The sequence below is a fragment of the Marmota monax genome, unplaced genomic scaffold (genome assembly GCF_021218885.2).
Source record: "Marmota monax isolate L192 unplaced genomic scaffold, Marmota_monax_Labrador192_F-V1.1 WCK01_AAM20220418_F8-fsc00001, whole genome shotgun sequence".
Classification (NCBI taxonomy): domain Eukaryota; kingdom Metazoa; phylum Chordata; class Mammalia; order Rodentia; family Sciuridae; genus Marmota; species Marmota monax.
Window position 1 is genome coordinate 6,989,793 of NW_026693777.1, and position 24,224 is coordinate 7,014,016.

Consider the following 24,224-nt stretch of genomic DNA (forward strand, 5'->3'; position numbering starts at 1 on the left):
TATTGCTCTACGTCATTGCTAATCCTTGTTATTCTGTGTTTTTAATGTAAACATTCTGGACTAAATTATTACTTAGTTTTATTGGTCTTATATTATGGCTGCAATTTTTGTTTTCACAAACTAAAAGGTATTATCTAGTGCTTCATGTACTTTTTGTTATTTGGATATTCTCTTTTGTAAAGTGCCTACTTAAATGTATTGCTAATCTTTTTTTTTTTTTTTTTTTTTTTTTTTACTATTTTACTTTGGTTTCTTAGCCTTGTTTGAGTATTTTGTTGTTTAATGCATTTTAATCTTCCAATTTGGCCAATTTCTGTTCACAATTGTTGAATAAAATTCTTAATTTTGATATAGTCCAAGTTATCAATCTTTTTCTATAGTAAAAACATTTTGTGTCCCCAAACAGGTTTACTTTACTCAATTTAGGAATGATATACTGCTTCAGGTATTTCATGGGAGATTTGGTTTTTTTCTTCTTAACTCTAAGATTGAGAGATGAAACTGATATTTCCATATGCTAGTATAGAAGTTAATATAATTTTATGTGGACGTTAAATGGACCCAGAACTGGCATTGAGAAGAACATTCTCTCATGCAAAATAAAAGTCAAACAACAACACAAACAAAATAAGCAACAATAACAAAAGACAAGTATTCCCTCAGTTTTGCAGAGCTTAATCTTCTTTTTTTTTGGCGGGGGGGTCCTTGTTCTGCCAAGTTTAATATTTTCCTTTTTTTAAATTTGTTTTAATTAGTTACACATGACAGTACAATGACCTTGACATATCATACATTTGAATCAGATGGGATATAATATCTCATTTTTCTGAGTATACAGGTTGCAGAATCACATTGGTCATGCATTGACATATATACACACAGTAATAATAATGTCTGCTTCATTCTACTATCCTTCCTATCACCCCAACCTCTCCCCTCCCCTCTCATCACTCTTCTCTACCTAATCTAGGGTAATGCTATTTTCTTTTCTTTTTTTCCTCACATCTTCATACATGTATTTTGTATAACAATGAGGGTCTCCTTCCACCTTCCATGCAATTTCCTTTCTCCCTCCCTTTCCCTCCCACCCCTCTTCTCTATGTAGAGATAATCTTTCTCCCATGCTCTTCCTCTCTTCCTCATTTTGAGTCTCACCCCCATTATATCAGAGATGGCAGCCATGATGAAGACAAACAACAACAAGTGCTGGCGAGGATGCAGGGGAAAAAGGTACACTCCTACACTGTTGGTGGGACTGCAAATTGGTGCAGCCAATTTGGAAAGCAGTATGGAGATTCCTTGGAAAGCTGGGAATGGAACCACCATTTGACCCAGTTATTCCCCTTCTCGGACCATACCCAAAAGACCTAAAACCAACATACTACAGGGACACAGCCACATCAATGTTTATAGCAGCACAATTCACAAGAGCTAGACTGTGAAGCCAACCTAGATGCCCTTCAATGGATGAATGGATAATATATATATATATATATATATATATATATATATATATATATATGGCATATATACACAATGGAATATTACTCAGCACTAAAAAATAATATCATGGCATTTGCAGGGAAATGGATGGCATTAGAGTAGATTATGCTAAGTGAATCTTTTATAACTCAAATGGTCTAATATAAATTGGTCAGCTTCCAGCCTCCCTCTTCTGTTCTTTATCTCCCTTCCTACTCTTGTGCCAATAGAACAGACTTAAATGCAATTTATAATAAGGCTCCTAGTACCTTTTCTTTTTTTTTTCCTTTTTTTTTTAACAGAATCTTAGCTTTTCTCAATCCTTGGCTTTTCCATATAAATTTTAGAACTAGATAAACAGGAAAACAGTCCATAGCATTGAATCTATAAATTCATCTGAAATTGGAAAGAATTAATATCAAACAAGTCCCATCCAAAGACAAGGTATATTATTTTTTTATTTTTAAAAATTTATAAGAATGTCTTATAGTATTTAGAAAAATAATTCATAGATAGTAGATTCTTAGATTTTATGGGTATTTTAGTATCACTTTAAGTAATGTCTTCAAATCTTTTATAAGTTGTTGCTTATTTATAAAAATAGAATGGATTTGTCTTTAACACAATAACATCATCTGGCATACTATTTTCTCATAATCTTTACACTTTTTTTTTCCTGCTCATCAAATTGGGTAGGACCATTGCTACAAAATGCACTAGAAGTTGTCATGGTGGGCATTGTGTCCTTCGTCCTCCATTTAGAAAAAAAAAAAAAAAGGTTTTGACTTCTCATGATTGTGAATATTGATGGAGGTTATTTATTTAATTTTTGTATGTTATTTCTTTTAGAATATAATTTTCCTTTTACTTTTACTTTATTAAGTAAATGTAATAAAGAAAACTCACTAAATGAAATTTACTAAGGCTTTTTGAAACTTGTGAAAGAATTTTGGATTTCTTCAAAAACTTTTACTTTAGATATTAAAACAATTATATCCGGGCTGGGGATGTGGCTCAAGCAGTAGCACGCTCGCCTGGCATGCGTGCGGCGCCAGTTAGATCCTCAGCACCACATACAAACAAAAATGTTACGTCTGCCAAAAACTAAATATTAGAAAATTTCTCTCTCTCTCTCTCTTAAAAAAAATAAAACAATTATATCCATTTTCTTTAATTATCTCCATATATTAATCAGATTACATTTTGACTATTAAATCATTTTTTGTATTTTATGATGAGCATGGCCACAAACCAAAGACTACTACAAGGACATCCATTTCTTAAATATTTGAGATGTTTGATTCTAGCAGCAGCAGTAACACACTACAGAGAACTGCAGGATCTCAGTAAGAAGTGAATAGAATTTATAGGATTCAAGGGCATCAGGTGATCTTCAGAATGTTCTAGGGAGCAAGACCTCTGTTTTGGATGCTTTCAGGTTTTGAAGGCAATTTTATGACTTGGGACAATCTATGTTTGAATATTTTTAAAAGTTTTATTTACTAGGTAAGAGGAATTAAATAAAATGAAACTGTCATTACTAACAAAAATGACAAATTATAGTAGACAATACAAGGGGAAGTTTAGTTGTTCATATATGAACTATATTCAGGGTTTTTTATTTTTTCTTTTTCCTGTGTCAGACATGATAATAGAATGGTATCTGTCTGCTTTTTTTTAATGATTTATCATAGTCACAGACTGGCCTCCCTGATATTGCTGTTCTGTGAAATTATATATGTTTAACAGGCCCTTAAAACATGAAGCCCTAGGTGATAGTCAGAGGCCAGCTTCTGGATAGTTGAAGCTTCTTTTCTCTCTTTCTCTCTAGAATTGAGAGAATATGATCTATTTTATATTTTACTATATTAGTTTACTAATTTCACTTAAGATCATTGCATATATATTCATTAATGATATTGATCTGTAGTTTCCAGAATGTTCTTTTCATTTTTGATATCATGCTAACTTATTTTTCTAATTTAAAAATACTTTGTAAAACTCAGTATTGTATAGCTTATAAATGCTTATAATGCCAGAATATATAGGTTCCTAGTAAATATGTAAATATAATACATAATTAAGATAGAAAGTTAGAATTGTAAATAAAAGTTAACAGGGTTTAAAGAAGTTCAGTGGAAAATATTTCCTATATTTATACTCTTCAAATAAGTCTCATATATTTTTATATTGTTATGTATCTTTTTGAGCATATATTCCATGTATTTTAATATCAATCATAATTGCTATATTGCAAGTAATTAAACATGGAAAAGTTCTATTATTTGTTTAATAGCTAGTTGTATATTAGTCATTTTCATCAGTCTTGTAAAAAAATCCATTACTCTTAGAAATACTAATAGATTTATATCATTTTAATATACATATTCTAATAGATTTATATCATTTTAATATACTCTTTCATGTTTTCTCTCTCTCTCTCTCTCTCTCACACACACACACACACACACACAAAACACACACATACACACACAGTGCTGGAACTGCTGGCTTGTATTATAGTTATATTTTTAGTCTTTTGAGGAACCTGCATTCTGTTTTCGAAATGCCTATACTAATTGACATTCCCTCAACAATGACAAAGTGTTCCCTTTTTTCTACTTCACACCAGTATTTATTTATTTTGTATTTTTAAATATAGCCAGTTTAACTGTAGTAAGGTAATACTTGATGGTGTTTTTTGTTTTGCCTTTTCCTGATGATCAATGATGCTGAACATTTCTTTCACAGAGGTTTTGCAACTTGTATGTCTATTCAGGACTTTTGCCCATTTTAAAATCATATTATTTGTTCTTTTGCTAAGAGTTCAGTTATTTATATATTCTGTATATCAGCCCTTTGTCAGCAAATATTGGCTTCTATTCTGTAGGCTGTCTCTTCAATCTGTTGATTGCTGTGCCGAAGCTTCTTTTTTCTTTGATGTAATATCATTTTTCTGTTTGCTTTTGTTACCTATGCTTTTAAAAAAATAATTCTTGCCTAGTCCAATGTTCTGAAGTGTTTACTTTATGTTTTCTTTAATCCTTTTTGTTTTGATTTTATTTTGTATGATGATAAATTGGCATCTAGTTAATTCTTCTGCATGTGAATATCTAATTTTCTGGGAACCATTTATTAAAGAAGCTATCAATTTCTACAGTAAATATCACTCTCATCTTTGTTAAAAATAAGTTGGCTGAAAACTGACCTTTATCAAACCTATCTTCATACTATTTTGTAGTAGGCTGGTCCTCTTAATCAGTTAATGGAATCACAAGAACATAAATGGAGTTCTGCTTACTCCCGAGTAATTGGTATTGGGTGAGGATAATTCTCAGTGTATTAGGAATACAAACCTTTTTTTAACTTCAAACCAATATTTAAGTTACTTAGAGAAGCAAGGCCAATACATTACATATATCAACTATGTCATCCTCACTACAAAATATTTGTTTTCAAAATGAAAAGTCTGTGTATGTGTGTGTGGGGGTGCTACTGTAATGTTATCTATTAAAAAATAAAATAACAAGGTTATTTAACACACCAATTATGACAGACTAAAAATAGAATTACACATATACATACACACTCAAGATGAATGGCTGTAAAACTAGTGAAATCTTAATAAGGTTGATCAGTTACAATAATTTCAATTTCCTGCTTACAATACTGCATTATTGTTATAGAGCATAGTACCATTAGAGAAAACTGATTATAGAAAATGTAAGTATCTCAGTTATTAGGAATTATCTCTTGGTATTATTTATTACTGTAACATATGTATCAGCAATTGTCTCAAAACAAAAAAGTCAGCACAATTAAGATTTAATAAGTGCAAAGGAGTCTTGATACCTCAGAAAATAAAATGCAAAAAAAAATATGATGCTCTCATAATGATGGATCTTCAAACAATATCTGAAATGGAGAGTTTTTCTAGTTAATGTGAATGATAATTTATAAACAAAATGATACACTATTCTTAAGCTTTGCAGAAGTAAACCCTTCAAATTTCAAATAATTATATATTTTCTCATTATTTAAATGATCAAGCTAGTATCAGATACAAAATAGGACATTTTCATGTAATGTATAATTTAAAAAACTTCAAACATAGCTAGGTCTATGAATATGATTTTTCAAAAAAAATTTCTATTCTTGTGATCATAGTATTTATCTCAATTTTTATATATATTAACCATCCACATGTTAGTTAACATCAGCCATCCATAACAGTGAGAAAATGCAAGGGCAAAATGGTCTTGAGACCCCCAAGTAGATGATACATAGAACATTTATGTATCAATGTCTATGTATTTATCTTTGAAGGGTGGAACAATTAGTTTAGCTCTTTGAAACAACTTTCTTTTATGTTTATATAAGTCTAACAAATGTGCCTATTTTTTTCATTATTTATGGCATAATAGAAGGACCAGAGAAATTCCAGGGGAAGCAGGTTGATGGCAGTATAATGTGTAGCCAACAGTATTTTACCCAGGAACTTAGAAAAGCATAACTAAGGAGTTTTAAAGGCAAGCAGTAACCACAGAATGATTGAGAATATTACAATTTTACACAATGGTAAAGTGGTGCTTGGTATATTGATCTTGAGTCATTAAATTTTTAAATTGTAATTAATATTAGGTGATATCACAATGTATTTCCATAAATACTTTTGATAGTGATGATGTTATACACCATAGCTCAGTTACTGTTCACCAGCTTTCCACAGTGTGCTTTTTATACACTAGTAAGTTTCTCTTTTTTTGTCTATAGCATTTTTTTGAGACAGAGTATCCAGTTTTACCCATTTTAAAGAAAAATTGTGACTTCCACAAGGTAAACTAATCAAATCGGAAAAAAATGGAAATAAAGTTTTTCACTGGTTTAAATGTATGTTGAATTATAATATTAAGTGGTATTTTTCCCCCACAAAGTGCAATGTTTCCCCATTGCTTCAGCTCTCATATCTGCTTATCTTCACATTACTATTGGTGTTTAAAGCTTAAAAATTCAGCTATTTAGAAAATTTTATCTCAAATGTTTCTTCTGATTATTATTTTTGGTTTTTAGTGAAGTTAGTCAAAAGTATGTCTCAATTTATCTTGAAGTCTTGTATGTGGTGAGAACCTCGTGCTGTATTAGTGTTTTAGAAAGAGATCACTGATATAAGAATAGCACTTTGCATTCCACTATTGTTAAGTATTAAAGAAATTAAAAAAAAAAGAATAGCACTGTATTGTAGAGGATGGGGAAAACTGAATAATTCAGGTGTGAGGGTATTCAAATGCATGCTCAACATTACTGGTGCTCCACAATCTCCACTAGGTTTACTTGAGGGGGCATGTATACTCAACGATACATTTTAAGAACAAGGAACTGAGCTTCACCTAAATCATATGTGTCATTGGGAGCTGTCTTTTTTTAAAAAAGGAAATATCATCTCTGGTGTGAGGTGAGAGAAGGATTAGTCTTTCAAAAGCTAGAGAAAAAGAGCAAAGCTTTCACTCAGCCTGAATGAAAATAGCAAGAAACAATTGTAAAAAATGAAACATTTCCAGACTGATAATGGCATTCCTGCTGAGAGTGTAAGTTCCTGGAGTATGTGAAGGAACTCAGAAGAGTGGTCTCTCCCGACAACAAGATTGATTCTGTAATTCACCATCAGCACTACAGGCTGTCAGCATGACTGCACTTGTTTCTCTAAAAGCATTAGCAAGAAAATTACCAATTATTTCACCAGCATTTACATATTTGTGTCCATGTATTCTTGGATCCCAAGAAATTGATAATCTCCTACCTCACTCCTTTGCTATTCAATTAAAGTATCAGGCAGTTATACTGAAATCTGATGGCACTCAGAAAAATCTAATGATTGCAAGGTTTTCAGTTATGTACACAAAAAAGCAGAATTTCATGAAGTATACATGTCAAAGTACAGGAAATCAGGATGGACATTTTTCTTGCTGTAGAAAAAATATTCTCTTGGCCAGTGTGTAACAAATGAGTGTACAGTTTTATGTCAGCCTTATTAATGGATTAGACATAATTGCATATGCATATAAATTAAGCAAAAATAAATGGCTGGCATTTATTCATATATAACATTATTTACTTGGACTGTTCCTTTATATTTGCTTTTTACCTTGATGATATTCTGATAAAACTGCAATTAAGGTGTCAGTATATGGGCTGGGGTTGTGGCTCAGTAGTAGAGTGCTCCCCTAGTGTATATGAGGCACTGAGTTCGATCCTCAGCACCACATAAATGTAAAATATTGTATCCACCTAAAACTAAAATATGAACATTAAAAAAGATGTCAATATATAATTTGCTTATATCCTTGATGATTTCAGATTAATAGAACTGCTGGATCATATTTATAGCATTTGATAAATATTATGAGACTGATTTTAGAAATATACTCATATTACCTCCCAATAATAGAATATGAAAATTCTTATTTTAATATATTCTAAATTGAAATATATGTTATTTTTAAGCATATCTTCAATTTAATGCATATAAATTTCATTATTCATTTTATCTCTATGATTTTTCTTAACATGAATTTTAAGAAATTATTAAATGGAATACAGATTCCCCACACTAAGTAACTTCTGAAATTTATTTTCTTATGTTGAAAAATATACACACACATATATATATAAATAAATATTAATGGATTATATGTTTTATATCTATCTATCTATCTATTTATCTATCTTTCTATCTATATTTAAGAAGTATTGTTTACACCTTCAGGACTAATTTTGTATTGCACCCTCATCACAAAACTTGTCTTTATAATACACTTTCAATCTTTTGTATGATATATATATATATATATATATATATATATATATATATATATCATGTAATATAATGCCAATTCGAATAAAGATTTTATATGGCCACAAAATTTCATTTCCAGAAATACAATTCTGGGCTGACTCTTCTATCTTTTCTATTTCCAACAATTCAAGAAAAATAAATAGGTCTACCAAAAGTTTACAATATGCAAGCAAATAAATAAAATTATACTTCAGGAAATATCTCAGAAATAGTCTTATAATATTCACTTTGGTGTATAAGCCTTCACCTCTTTCCCCTTTATAATCATATCTACTTATTTTTTTCTTTGATAATTCCTCATATACTTTTTCTGTTTAAGTGTTGCTCAAAATAAAGATTTACAGATGTCAGTTCTTTATAAAAAAATATAAGTTTCTCTATCTAATCGTTATACATAGTAAATTTAAATATTTGTCATATTAATGCTCTAAATAACAAATGTGTTTAGAGTTTTCAAAATTCCTTAACACAACTTCTCTTACACAATACTGCCCTGATCCTTTTTCCTTACTGAACTCTTTTCCCCATCTCCAAGAGTAGTATATTTTTTAATTGATAGAGAAAAAAAATGTTATGTAACAAATTGTTACAGGCTTAGACTCCAGTGGAACAATTAAAGTAAGCAAAAATAATAATGTTAATAATTAAATGACTTCTATTGTCTACAGATAGGCAAGAAATATTGGTTCTTGCAAGATAGAGTAAATTTATTTTGACAGTTTGCATTGACCTATATGATAATTAACACTGCCTAAAAGAAGAAGAGTGATGGTCATATATAGATAAATAATCCCCCTATCACCCTCTTGGGACACTGGAGTACCATATGAATAGCCACATATCTAGTGACAAAAGTATTGAGGTTTACAATGCCACATGTGACAATACATCTGTTTTTGGCCTTCCTATATTTTATGGGTGATTAGATTGATCTGGATCTACATATAGATCTATATATGTAGATATTATTGAAATGAGCATCATCTCTCATTTTCTTGTACCTATTATTATTAGACAATTACTAGATTAACTTTCTTTTTTTAGTGTGAAAATGTTCAATTTTATCAAAATTTACCTTTTAACATCTGTTAGAGCAGCATTTCTCTGACTAATTATTAGTGAATACCATTTAAAGTTATTTAAATAGTAAGCTTCCTTTTCCCTTTTACTATAATTAATCAATTTGTTCACATTTATTATTTGTTGATTTTTACAAGAAACTTCTTGGAAAAATTGGCCTATTGAATTCTAGTTTGATGTTAATTATATTCAGTTTAGAATTACAGATATTTTGTCCCATTTTTTCTCAATCTGTGAACTCTTTCTCTCCCTTCTTAACTTTTATTCAGAGAATGTGTAATTCATTGTAAAGTTTTCAATTATACTGACTTGATAACATATATTGCACACTCAACTTATAATAATATTATATTATTATTATTATTAGGCACTGAGGATTGAACCTGGGGGTGCTTTACCACTGAACCATCCCCAGTCATTTTTATTATTTCATTTTGAGACAGGGTCTTTCTAAGTTGCTTAGAGCTTTGATAAATTGCTGAGGCTGGCCTTGAACTTTCAATCTTCCTGCCTCAGCCTCCTGAGTCACTGGTATTACAGGCATGTGCCCCTGTATCTGACTTGATTCTGTACTTTTAAGTAAAAATAAAATAAAGATTTATTTATTTCCTCTTTGAAGGAAACCAAAAGATGACCTGGAATTTTTATGAAGAAGATGGTGAAAAAGTTCAAACCACAATCTGATTATTACTTGCTATATTTTTAGAATACTTACTCTAATACTATTTCGAAAACATATTACTTGACCCACCTATTATCTCTCAGATCACTTCTTTAAATATACCCTCAACATATTTAACTTTCTTTTTTAATGCATTTATTTATGCATGTATTATGAATTTTATGTGGTGCTGAGGAATGAACCCAGTGCCAAACATGTGACAGGCAAGTGCTCTACCACTGAACCACAACTCCAGCTCCTATACTTACCTGTCTCATATTCTATCTTGCTCATCTGGAAAATATTCACTTCTGCTTGAATTCATCTATTACCTTTTTCTGTATCCTGTGTGCTAGATAAAGAAATTATATCAGTCTAAATGGATGACCATATTTTCTAATTTGCTAAGAAATGATCAGTCCAAAGAGAACTTGCACAGTTTTTATAGATGTGTATCTAGCCTCATAAAATTTCCCTCTCTTCCTGTAATAAATATGACTTACCCCAGCTCCTAATGGACAGCCCAACTTACGTTAATGAATTGTTTTCCCTTCTACATACTCAAAAAGTTAGCCATATAAATGTTTTTTTCTCCTATGTTTTTCATCTGTTTTTCTTAAAATTGTGTGACAACTCTTGCAGACTAATATGCTATGTCATTTTTTTATCTTATCAATATTGTGCCATCTTCTCTCTTTTAAAGCAAATGGCAAAGAAACCTACCTCCTTTAGATACTTTCTCCCTCAAGTTTCATGTTGTTTATCTATTATCTGTCTTAATTAAACTCTAAAACATTGCCAGTGATCTTTGTTTTCATTTCCTTATTTTTCTTCCTCTTGATTTTTATGTTTAAAAATTAAAATCATCTTAAATATAATTTACTTGATTAATTCTACTATAAATCTTAAGCGTGAAACAGCTATCCCTGACACCTTATTTGCTACTACTTGAGTCCCATTTTTAGTGACTACTTTGTATTATTTTACTTATTTATGTTATTATTTATATCCAAAATTCTAACCCTTTTTAAATAATAATTAAGTTTGTTTGATGTTTCATACTGACCTCTAAGCCCAAGATATTGTTAAAATTGTTTGGGATCAGTTGTAAAACTGAAAAAGGACTTCAGCTTTCCTTTGGTTAATTACTAGAAGTAAAATCTTCTTAGTATTCATTTTCACAGGGAGGATAGGAGGCCCTTGGAGAGCTGGAAATGCTCTTGCTGTCTTAATATGTTTTTGGCCTCAAGATAAATATTGACCAAATCCCCATGAAGAATATACCAAAAGATTATTTTGCAAGTCTGCATTTAATATTACTGGTTAATGTAATGAATTAATCAGAACCATTTAGCCTTATCATTAGCGGTTGGTTTCTAGTTTTTTTTTTCCATGCCAGCCTGAAAGCTCTGCTATAAGGTGCCAACTAGAAATTAATACCTTCAAGGGAGAGTCAATCTTTCTGAGGGATTGCACCAGACATTTTAGCTATATACCCTGTCATGGGTATAGGCTTTGGAGTTTACCAATCATTAGAAAACTCTCAAATGCTGCCAAAGCACTGACAAGATATTCATGGTTCTTATGATGTTAGAAATGGATACCTTATGAAATTAGACTCCAGGCAGAGATGATTATGAAAGAAACCAACCTAAGGAAACACTAATTGTGGTTATTTGCTTCGGAGTACTTTTGTTACATTTTTAAATATTCTATTTTGTACACATGGAAAACTTTTCTCATTCTTTTTGTTGGGGCCGGGGGTACCGGGGATTCAACTCAGGGACACTCAACTACTGAGCCATATTCTCAGCCCTATTTTATGTTTTATTTAGAGACAGGGTATCATTGAGTTACTTAGTACCTTGCTTTTGCTGAAGCTGGATTTGAACTCTTGATCCTCCTGCCTTAGCCTCCTAAGCCTCTGGGATGACAGGCATGTGCCACCTTGTCCAGCTTCATTCTTTTGATCTATTTATAAATCTCAACATAACAGACACGCTGCAATGGAATATTTTTACCGGTAAGTGACTCTTACCTATTAACATTCTTGAGAGTCTATGCTTCATGTTCTCTTTGCATTTTAAAGCATGGTAAGTTTTGTAGATTCATTAAGAATTATGTGTGTGTGTGTACATGAAGCATGTATATGGATTTGTGTATGAACATATTTAAAATTGAGCTAAAATTTTTTTACCCATGTTTAAAATTTTTGTATGAATTATTTAAAATAATTTTAGAAAATTATACATTGACTGCATCTATCACACATTCTTCCTGCATTCCTGAATATTATCAACACAATTACAAAATCAATCTTCCCTACCCCCTCTCTCTCTGCATAGTATATTTCTATCAAGTGAGGCAATCTGTATCATTTTTCCCAATAAAGCTATTTTTCTGGAATACTTTCTCTTCCAGTTTAAACTAATTTCTCCTTGGACCTGCCACACATCTGTCATCATTTTGAGAATTTCTTTCTTGCCCTGGTTTCTTAGATCTTCTATTTCTTCTACTTCTATCTTACATTGTGATGGAACATATCATCCAGAGCTGACTGAGAAAAGCAAAATAAGAAATATTACTGTCTTGAGAAATTAATAAAAAACTCTATCCAAATTTTCTAATGGCAGTGAGGCTTAATATAGAGGCATTCAATAATTTTTCCCTCAAGTTTTGTTTATTTATCTATTTTTGCTGTAGTGGGGATTGAACCCCAGGACACTTCATCAATGAACTATATTCCACCCCTTTTTATTTATTTATTTTTTAAATTTTGACATTGAGTTTCCTCTAAGTTGTCTAGGCTGGCATTAAACTTGCACTGTTCCTGCCTCAGCCTCTGAAGTAGCTGGGATTATAAATTTGCACCAATGAACCCAGCTCCTCAAATTTTAAGACACTTTTTTTTCTAGAATGTTTTGGTTACAATGTCCAATGCTTGTGTCGCTTGACCATAGGAAGTCAATTTTTCCTATAAAGTTTTTTAAGCTCTCTCCTTTATACTTAATGTTCTGGAATTCCATGATCTCTGTGACTCATAGTGTGGGTTTTTTTAACTTGGAAACTAAGCATAGAGTTACCATTCCTGCTTACAATCCTCTAATGAATATCTGTAAATTTCAACTTTTTTTTAACCAAATATTAAACATGTAATTCTTTACCTCTGAGTTACTCCTTGCATCCATTAAGGTATAGACTTCTCAAAAGGAATGATAGTTTTTAAACTGTGATCCCTCGTATACCTTTTAAAAATCCTGGTATAATAACATCTTCATGATTTCTTGAACAAAGAAAAAAAATATTATACACAACATAATATTTTACTCTTATCTTGGTCATAATATCTTTTGATCTACCAAACAAAAATAAATTTTATTCACTGATGTAAAAAAAAAACTGTTTCCTGTTATAATCTTGTGGAATAAATATATTTCTGTTAATTTAAATTATTGAAAAAATCGTTTGCAATCTATTAAATACCAATTAACAATTTATCAACTCACATATAAAGTTTTTAAATGACTTCACTTTTAATGGACAATTATGCAATATGAAAACAATAATTATAATGTGATCTTTTAAAATAAACCAAAACTATTTGCTTTATTAATCAGTTGTCCAGTTTTGTCCTTATCACTTATTTTGTAAGATTTGGTAAAAGACAATTGTTCATAGACTAAGATATAGAGTCTATACTTTTCATGTTTCTCAATGTATCTCTGCCTTAGTTTGTATTTTTCCTGAAGGAGACAACAAGATAAGGATCTGAATGAATTTGTTTGTTGAAGAACACGGATATGGGATTACAACAGTGGTAGGGGAAGAGAAGGAAGCCAACAAAAATCTGTTCCAAACAATATTCTACCATGGGTACCTAAAACTCAGTGCATCTGTGGAAAGTTTCTAGAATATGAGTGTCTATAGAATGTACTGTGTTTCGGAATCAAGGTGAGAGGTTAAAGTCTATACCCAAGCATCAATTCCCAGACTTTTACAGTCTTCCCTGTGGGAGCAGAAATAGTTCTGAACATGAGAGAGCACAGGGAAGCACCATGGAGGCTAATGTCAGAAACGGGTCATCATCTACAGATACTTCTGTGCTGAGTAGATGTAGGTGGGGTCCTGCTGCTGTGTTCCCTAGAGTATTATACACACTTTACATTTGTTCTTCAGAACACTGCTATTTTGTATGCATTATTTTATAACTATCAGCTGACACCACAGAACATAGGAAAAAAATCTGACCCATGCTTTAGTTTAAATGGGTTTCAGTTGAATCTTGGCAGGACTCATGTAGTAAGTCTTACTGTTCTATGAATAAAAAGGTCTTAGAATCACTTTCATAAATCTCATCTCTTGAGCTTACTGTATGTCAATTTTCCCAAACTCATGTCAATGGAATATAGCCACTGTGAGAAGTAATTTTTAGTAGTTTATTCTTTATATTTATTGTATTTCAGACAGCTTTATACTTACAAACTGCCACACCTAATAAACTATAGCATTCGACAAAAATCCTTTATTTTAGTACCTTTTGTAAGTATAGCATATTCAGAATAATAACTATTTTCAGAAAAGCAAATGCTAAGCTCATCATGGGTCTATTAATGCTAGCATTTATTTGAAAGATAAAATGAATGTGCCTGTATTATTTTCTTGGTTTTGACGCCCTCACAGTTTCTACTAGTTCTCACTCAAAGAAAGGTTCCTTAATATTTGTATCATTACACTACACTACTCTGAATACAAAGTGACAGGGGGGAAAAAAAACAAAACATTTTATAGAATCACTGTTTCTAAAAAAGCCATCTCCAGAGTTTTCTGCAGAGACCTTGATAATTGTTCCCAAACTAGTACCATGAGTCTCAAGAGTACATTTCATTCACATGTGCTCCAAAATCTTTGGTCTTCTACAAAGCATTTTCAATGGTCCTCTTTTGCACCATTCTGGGTTATATCTCTTTTCATTAAGCAACCCAAAATGTGCCAGTTATGGTATTAATAAGCAATGAGGTATCCAGAATTGCTGTTCATATTTGCCTGGTATCTTGTAGTTGTGCTGATTTTCTAGGTTGTGGGCTCTGGTGTTTATATAACTTCCTATTATTGCTACCATTTTTTTGAACCTGTGCTGTCCAATATGGTAGCCATTAGCCAACCACAGGTGTATACTGACCTCTTGAAATGAAGCTCTATAAAACTGGAGTGTTTAATGTTAGTTATTGTATTTTAATTTAGAAACTGATCATTGATTGAGTTATTACAAATCTTTAAGTATGTTTGGAAAATTTAGTTATAGGTATCAATTTTTTCCATTATAAAATTTAAAAAATCCAAATCCAGATTCCTTGCTTATTAAAGTTTATTCAAAGAAAATTTAGCATTTTATTTGAGCATTTAAATATACTTTAATTATAAAATAAAGATTACATTTCAAAATCTTTTTTATTTACTTCTTAATGTGGATTCTACAAAATAGAAAAAAAGCAATTATATTGAAGGGTGCTATTTTTCATTCTTAAAACCACATTTTTTGAACTTACTCTGTTACTATATAGTGGGAGAAAGATTAAAAACAAAATCTCCTGACAGCAAAGAAAACCTCTCCACAAATAAAAACAAAAGATAATAATTTTATTGTTAAATAAGCATTAAATCAGCATGCATTCACACCTCAAGCAATCTGTTAAAGAAATTGTGAAAACAGAAATATTCTTTTAGATATTAAAAAAGTGATCCATTTCATAGAGGTTCTCAAAATAAATAGCAACTAGTAGGGCTTTTAGTCAGTTTTTGCATCACAGTGACCAAACTACCCACAAGAAAAATTTGGGGGGAAAAACTTTTTATTTGGAACTCAATGTATATGATCTATCCCTGGAAAATGTGCTGTTGAGAAGAATATGTATTTTGCAGTTTGGGGGATGTTCTGTAGATGTCTCTTAGGTCCCTTTGTTCAAAGGTGTAATTTAACTTTGCTGCTTTCATTCTGATTTTCTTTCTGGATGTTCTGTCTGATGTTGAAAGTAGGATGTTAAAGTTCTTAACTATTAATGCATCAGCGTCTATCTCTCCCTTCAGGTCTATTAATATTTGCTTTGTTTATTTGCACGTCCAATATTGGATGCATATATATTAAGAATTATTTCATTTTTCTGAACTGGTACCTTTATCATTGTGTAATGTTCTCCTCTCTCTCTCTCTCTCTCTCTCTCTCTCTCTTATTTTTATTTTGATTTAGTCTGATGCAAATATCATACTTTTATTTTCTTTAGGATTCCATTTGCATGGAATGTCTCATTCCATCATTTCTCTTTTCATCTATGTGTGTTCTTAGAGGTGAAATAATTTTACTGTAAGCAATACATAGTTTGTTTGTTTGTTCTATTACTCAACCACTCTATGTTTTATAGTTTGAGAATTTTATCCATTTATATTCAAGGTAGGTATCAATAGAAAATGTAGTATTATAGTCAGTTTGGAACTGTTTTCATAGTTGTTTTTATTACCTCATCTTACATGTAAGCCATTTATTCTGGTACATTTTGATTCCTTGCTTATTAATTCTGGTTTTGTTATTAAAGATTTTTCCTTTTTGGGTGTTTCTGAGTCTTAAACATATATTTTGAATATAACAAGCTATTTTTAAATTATGGAAATTTGATCATCATGGTTGGAAATGAAACAGTGAGAAATAATAACAAAATAATCTTCACTTGCTTTCCATTCTTCTGAATTTTTGATATCCCATTTTATATTATTTTATCTTGCCTCTTACTAAATTGATATTATTTGAATTGCTTTATTTTTTAAACTTTATAATAAAGATATATGTAGTTTGCACACATGTGGTGTTTATAATACCAGAGATTTCTGAAGCTGTGTATAGTTTCTCTTGCCAGTGGGTTTTATTTGAATTATTTGACTTATTTGAATTGATTCTGACTCATGACCTTTGATTTTCCTTTAGCTTGATATTTATATTCTTCTTTTGGTTTAGGAAGTCTTTTGTTATTATCTCTTTGAATAAGCCTTCTGCTTTTTTTTTTCTGTTATCAAGTACTCTGGAAATCCAATAGCTCAAATATTTGCTCTTAAATGTGTGCCAAAGGCCCTGCTATTTTTTCTTTATTCCTCTTCATTTTTTTTTCCTTTTCACCTATATTTTCCATTAACCTGCCTGAGAGCTTACTAATTCTTTCTTGGGTTTGATGTATTATGTAGTTGATACATTTTATGTCGTCTTTTTCATTTTATTTAGTGTATTTCAATGTCAGGATTTCTGTTTGACATGTTTAATTATTTCAATTTTTTTGTTCTATTTCTCTGATCGAGTACTGAGTTACTTCTCTGTTATTTTGAAGTTCATTGAGTTTCCTTAAAACAGCTATTTAAATTCTCTGAGAGTTTGTACATGCCAATTACTGTATGGTCAGTTTTTTGGCCCCTTATTTAGTCCATTAGGTGAGGTCATGGTTCTTTGACTCTTTTGGTCATGCTCATCTTGCTGTGCTAACTGGCTCCTGATGTCCAAATTTGCTGTCAGTACCCCACTGGTGTGTTATCATTGATTCAGCACCAGAGAGTGTCAGAAGCCCAAGTTTGTTCCAAATCTACACTTCTAATATTGTGCAGGATGAACTACAGGAGTGTCTGAAAAGCCTCCATGAAGGAAGGGGTGAGAGGGTAATCCAATATGCCCATATGGGCACTGCCCTATCACAGGATACAAGTGAATTCTCACTGGCACTGGGCCTCACAGTGGAGAATCAAGGTAAAAAAGTTCCAAATCAATAACCCATAACTACCTTTTTCTTTCTCCCCCATGTAGAAAATGATGCTTTTTATGTGCTTTCCTACAAAAAGAAGGATTGGGAGAAATGTTAGGCAAGGGATAGGCAAGTATTCCTATGGCCATTAATACTTGAAAGCTGAGACACTCCAGAGCCCACACACAGAGGAGTCAATGCTATACAGGCAGTTGTTGGGAGCTGCCACATAGGATCTGAGAACCCTTATCCTTGAGTGATGGAGGTGTGAGACTGGCTTCTGCTGGGTGGGAAAGCAGGTGGACCTCACCTCTGCTGGGAAGGGCAGTGAAGCTCTGGGAGTGAGCATTACACAATGGGAGTGGGCTGCCTTCTTGTTCTTTTGTAATACTGCCCTTTGCCTTTTTTGGGTGGGATGTTCCATCGAATGGCTCTCTTCAATAAGAACCAGGGTTCAGGAAGTGCTCTCTCTCTTTCTCGCCTGCCTCCTGTGTTTTTCTCTTGCCCCCCCCCCAACTTGTGGAAGCTGACAGCTGAGGAGCTATCCTGAAATGCCCCCAAAATGCATTTTCTGTGTCTATGTTATTTGTCTGTGCCAGCCCAATTCACCGGAGTGACCCTGGTTCCCACTACAGGCAGTTGTACAGGTCCAGGACCTACTACCATGCTGCGGTGGCCTGCCTGCTACTGTAGTGTACTCATAAAACCCAAACTATTTTTACCAGCCATGGATGATGTTGGCTGGAATTAGAGCTTGTGCCACCAAGACTACATGTCTCTACAACACACTGGGGAGATCAAGAGGCTCCATCTTTGGAGCTTGGCCTAGGAATAATAGCTTCTGGGATGAGACTGGTTTGGGGTTTTATTGGCTTAGCACTGGGTTATAAGGTGAATTTCTGTGCTTGCTTCCCTGTCCCTCTCATGTACAAAAAAATCATCTCTCCATGATTTGCTCTTGGTTTGGGGAGTCTTTATCTGCCAGGATAAGGTGAGTTCAGAGGCTCTTTGAGGGTACTGGCCAGGGACAGGGGCTGTGGTATTTTGCCTGGTACAAGGTTTCTCTATGATAAGCATAGTACTAGATTCTATGTCTAAGTTCCAGACCTAATTCCCTCTTGCACCTTCAAGATAAAGTATCTCTTTCCAAGCTGTGCAGCTTGGCATTTTCTTTCTGCCTTCTCCAAGGTGACTTTCTTAGTTTAATGCTAAAACCAGGAACTGTGACCTCTTACCTGGTTTCCTTAGCTCTTGTGAAGGTAGTATCCTTGTGAATTGCTGTTCAAACTGGTTTCTGGGTAAGGAGATGATTGATCTCTGAAGGGTTCTCTTCTGCAGTCATTTTATTCTATCTTCTCTGGATGCACATTCATAATGAAGAATGGAATAAATTACACAAAATGGATGAACATTTTAAAGTCCTACTTTAAAATGAATACTTTAAAGTGCTCTTCTAGCTCTAATTTACAACAAATTTTGTTGTCCAGATTAAAAATTCTACATTTTCCTTTTCACCATTTCAATATTCTACACAAATGTTAGATTTTCTCACTTGGATTTTTCTTTTTATGTGTACACAAGACTGATATGTAGCAAACATTTTTGATTAAGCAAATCTAAAGAGTTCTTGCAATAAGTAGAAAATTAAAGTTGTGCTTTCTCTTTTTCCGCTCTCTCTCCCCTTTTGATAAAGATATATACAGAAAGAGGGTTAGATAATCAAATAATGTTTCTTATTCTTCCAGACACCTTTAAAATCTTATAATATAATATTCTAAAATTAAATAAGGATATATTCCATTATGTCACTCTTTTACAGCCTGACTTGGTGTTCCTTCTCAGATAGTAAAACGCAAATTTAAATTTTAAAATTATTTAACTGCCGAAGAATCTATATCACTGCATGTTTATGGGGGAGATGGTAATAAGAAAACTGTTTTAAACCCAAAGAAACTGAATTACTTGTCTCAGTTGCTTCTTTCTGCTATAACAAAAGACCAGATCTGGTGGAGATGCTTAAATATAAAAAACAAATGTGTTTCTCATAGTTCTGGGAACTAGAATTTCTAACTCAAAATACAAGGAGATTCAGTGTATCATGAGGGCCTATTTCCTGGTTTGTGGGTAGTGATTTCTCATTATATCCTTCAGGGTGGCGAGAAAGAGAGAATACTAATGTCTTTTTCTTCTAGGGACAGTGATTCCATTCATGAGGGCTCCATCATCATGGCATAATAACATCCCACAAGTTTCACTTCCTGCTATTAGCACATTATTAGGAAGTAAAGTGTGTGTGTGTGTGTGTTTAATCACTTTTCACCAAAAAATTCCAAGATTTAACTTTTTTTGCATCTGATTGTTCAACTAACATTCTTGAACCTGTCTGATCACCATTTCTCCAGACTTCCAGTAAGTTTTGACACCTAACTGGATCAAATTGTGACTTAACAATTGTGTATCAATGCTATGTTCTTTGGTACATAGGAGTTACAAAAATATTTGAACTTTGTTCTTCCTGTTTAATAATAGTTCCCCTGATAACTCTGACATTGCCTATCAAAAGGATCGCTCTGATATGTCAATATTCTAACACAGGTCAACTGTTTTCTTTTTATTTACTAATAAAATTTAGACAGATTTTTTTATTTCTTTTTAATTTTATTTTTGTGAACACTTGTAATTTATATTAGTTTTGTTTTAAACTTTCCACCTTCTATATAAAATTTGTCTGTGTATATATATGCTAGTATATACTTTAACAAAATATTGAAATTGGTATTTGTTAGTTCAGGAAATGTAGATTTTTTTTACAAAAAAAATTAATAACTAATATTGAAAAGGCATGAGAAATGGAAATATGATAATGTGTATTTCCCATTTTGCATGCCATGGAAATAATCCATATTCAGATTCCTCATCACCCTGGCACAATGTGTTTATTCTTGTTCTCAGGTCATTCTTTATACATGAACATTTTAGCTAATTGGAACTTTTACAATTAATTGTATCTCTAATTAGTATCATTATCATGCCATAACATATTTTTAAGATAGTTATGTTTTTAAAACTAATTTTTATAAAAATGTTTCAGTTGGATTATTCCTAGGTAAAACATTATATTTTTCATATACTTGAATATAAGATGACAGATCATAACTCTTAATTTACATACATAAAAAATGTTTATGATGTCTTAAAAGTTTAGAAATTTCAAGAATGAGATGAAGAAGGACACAAGAAAAAGGTTCTTGATTTATAAGTAAATTACAATGAAAGCAGCATGATTGCAGACATTATTGAGTTTAATGATAGTTTTTGAAATGGAAATGAAAAGTATATGTAGTCAAAATTGATTAGAAATGTTATAAATCAGTTGGAAATAAATGCATGAGAAAAAAAACTACAAAATAACTGTTCTATAGGTGGAAAAGTCTGAGAAATTAACAGGGACATTTAAACACATACTCTTGAGGAAGTATGCTGCCTTTAGAAGTAATACATGAATTTGCATCTCTTTTTTGATCATATACACAATTTTCTGTATCAATTTTGTGATTTTATACAGTGGAGTTTGTAATTCTCAGGCAAGAAATAGTCCTTGTATAAATTCAAGCTCATAAACGTTTGAAAAAAATAGATGTAGTATATTGTCCTAGTTATTTTTAGATAAGATTTTAGTTTCCATTTATTACTCTTATTTAAATATATTTGAAAACATAGTGAATCCTTGCTAAATCATTTTAGACTTCCAGAGATTGATTTAGTACTTATAAAAAGATGCTATTTACTTAAATACTCAATTTCATATTAGTAAAATCTAATTCAGTAATCATCAGCGAGCTAGTCTTTCCTCATTTCATCCTGATATGTGTACCTATTCTAGTTACTTACTATTTGAAATCTAATATTCTATATAAAGTATTCTAGGAGAAGGGGCCCAGCGGCCTGCCTGCGCGGTAGACAGACCACCCCAACTGGAGGAGGGGCCCAGCTGCCTGCCCATGTGGTCACCTGACCGAGCTCTGGACAAACATAAGGTTTCCCCACCACCCCCCACCTCATCAAATACCTTATGAGAAAAACTGATGGAACTCATCTTGGAAAATGCCACCAACCCACCAACCAGTTGACGTGGCTACCAGCTCGGTTCTGCAGCGGATCAGGCACCTGGTTTACATCTCAGAGAAGAAGAGTAGAGAGGCCACAGGTGGAAGCTCAAGTCCTCTCACACTAACAACCACCACCACCTGAACCCAGAGACTCAAGCTAGGAATAGACAACGCCACCTACTGGAAGTAAAGAAAACAGAGTTCTGAGAGACATTTTTTTTTTTTCTTTTTTTCTCTTCTCTCTCTCTTTTCATCCATTCATCCAGTCTCCTCTACTCTTCCCCCTCTGGTCCTCACAACCTCAACATATGTGAAACCAAGAATTGTGCATGAAAAAGGTCTTTAACAACTGAATCACCAGAATAATATAATATAGAGGAATTGCATATGCCCCACCTCCCTCCCCCACTTTTATTTCTTTTCTTTTTTCTCTTATTTTCTTTTTCCCACTCTCTTTTTTCTCTTTCTTTCCTTATTATTTGTTTTTCTCCTTCTTACTCCCTCTATCCCACTTGCAACCCCCTAAATTTTACTATTTATAAGTAGGGTAATCTTATAAATACAGATAGGAGTTTGAATCTATACATTCTTCCATAAATTACCCATCTATTGGTTAGAGCTCTCCAAAGTTACTAAGTTAGATTAACCCCATACCCTCACTCCTTTCTCCCTAAACAGAACATCCTACACCTGAAATTCAGTTTTCTTCATGCTACCAAAAACGGTACGCCTTTCATGAAACAATTAGAGAGGTACATGGGGAGCCTACATCCTGGGAACAAATTTTTACTCCTCACACTTCAGATAGAGCCCTAATATCCAGAATATCCAAAGAACTCAAAAAATTAAACAATAAGAAAACAAATAACACAATCAACAAATGGGCCAAGGACCTGAACAGACACTTCTCAGAGGAGGACATGCAATCAACCAACAAGTACATGAAAACATGCTCACCATCTCTAGCAGTCAGAGAAATGCAAATCAAAACCACCCTAAGATACCATCTCACTCCAGTAAGATTAGCAGCCATTATGAAGTCAAACAACAACAAGTGCTGGTGAGGATGTGGGGAAAAGGGTACACTTATACATTCTGGTGGGACTGCAAATTGGTGTAGCCAATTTGGAAAGCAGTACAGAGATTCCTTGGAAAGCTGGGAATGGAACCACCATTTGACCCAGCTATTCCCCTTCTCGGACTATTCCCTAAAGACTTTAAAAGAGCGTACTATAATATGATTCTGCAATCTGTATACGGGGTAAAAATGGGAGTTCATAACCCACTTGAATCAAAGTGTGAAATATGATATGTCAAGAACTATGTAATGTTTTGAACAACCAATAATAAAAAATTTAAAAAAAAGAAAATTAAAAAAAAAGAGCATACAATAGGGATACTGCTACATCAATGTTCATAGCAGTACAATTCACAATAGCTAGACTGTGGAACCAACCTAGATGCCCTTCAATAGATGAATGGATAAAAAAAAATGTGGCATTTATACACAATGGAGTATTACTCTGCACTAAAAAATGACAAAATCATGGAATTTGCAGGGAAATGGATGGCATTAGAGCAGATTATGCTAAGTGAAGCTAGCCAATCCCTAAAAAACAAATGCCAAATGTCTTCTTTGATATAATGAGAGCAACTAAGAACAGAGCTGGGAGGAAGAGCATGAGAAGAAGATTAACATTAAACAGGGATGAGAGGTGGGAGGGAAAGGAAGAGAGAAGGGAAATTGCATGGAAATGGAAGGAGACCCTCATCATTGTACAAAATTACATATAAGAGGAAGTGAGGGGAAAGGGAAAAAACAAGGGGGAGAAATGAATTACAGTAGATGGGGTAGAGAGACAAGATAGGAGGGGAGGGGGGATAGTAGAGGATAGGAAAGGCAACAGAACACAACAGACACTAGTATGGCAATATGTAAAAAAGTGGATGTGTAACCGATGTGATTCTGCAATCTGTATACAGGGTAAAAATGGGAGTCCATAACCCACTTGAATCAAATGTATGAAATATGATATGCCAAGAACTATGTAATGTTTTGAACAACTAATAATAAAATTTAAAAAAATAAAGTATTCTAGAAATTCAAAGAAAACATTATTTTTTACTTTTCTGAGAAATTATAAAACTGTTTCAAATACTGAAGTCTCCTTCAATTTTCTTTGTGTACAGATACAGAGAGAAAGCTAAAATATCTTAAAACTGACATTATGATAAGCCATGATTTTTATAATGGAAGTGAGTTTTGT